The sequence below is a fragment of the Eufriesea mexicana genome, unplaced genomic scaffold (genome assembly GCF_001483705.2).
Source record: "Eufriesea mexicana isolate 0111107269 unplaced genomic scaffold, ASM148370v2 scaffold1767, whole genome shotgun sequence".
In the NCBI taxonomy this organism is placed as follows: Eukaryota; Metazoa; Arthropoda; class Insecta; order Hymenoptera; family Apidae; genus Eufriesea; species Eufriesea mexicana.
Genome location: NW_016909873.1, coordinates 391117 through 391486, shown reverse-complemented (window position 1 = coordinate 391486; position 370 = coordinate 391117).

Sequence of the window (370 nt, the reverse complement as noted above, 5' to 3'; positions counted from 1 at the left end):
CACGGTAGCGGAGATGCAAAGATACGAAAATATATGCGAAGAAGAAGGAGAAGAAGAAGAGAAAGGTAGCAGGATCGAAAGGTAGATGTTTCATGGTCGGATTGAACTACTATTCGACTAGGGGTTGGTTTCGATGCTGAGATAGGAAGCGAAAAAGGTATGTCGTGGTAGCGCCGGCAGCGGAGGGAACGAGTCTCGCCGGAACTCAACAGGTGGGTCGATCGAGAACGGGATGAGTGAGTTGCAGTAAGGGAGGGAGGAAGAGGAAGAGGAAGAGGAGAAAGGAAAGTGATAGAAAGAGAGAGATGGCGAGGGAGAGGAAGCTGGAACGAGGACGGGAGAGAGAGAGAGAGAGAGAGAGAGAGAGAGA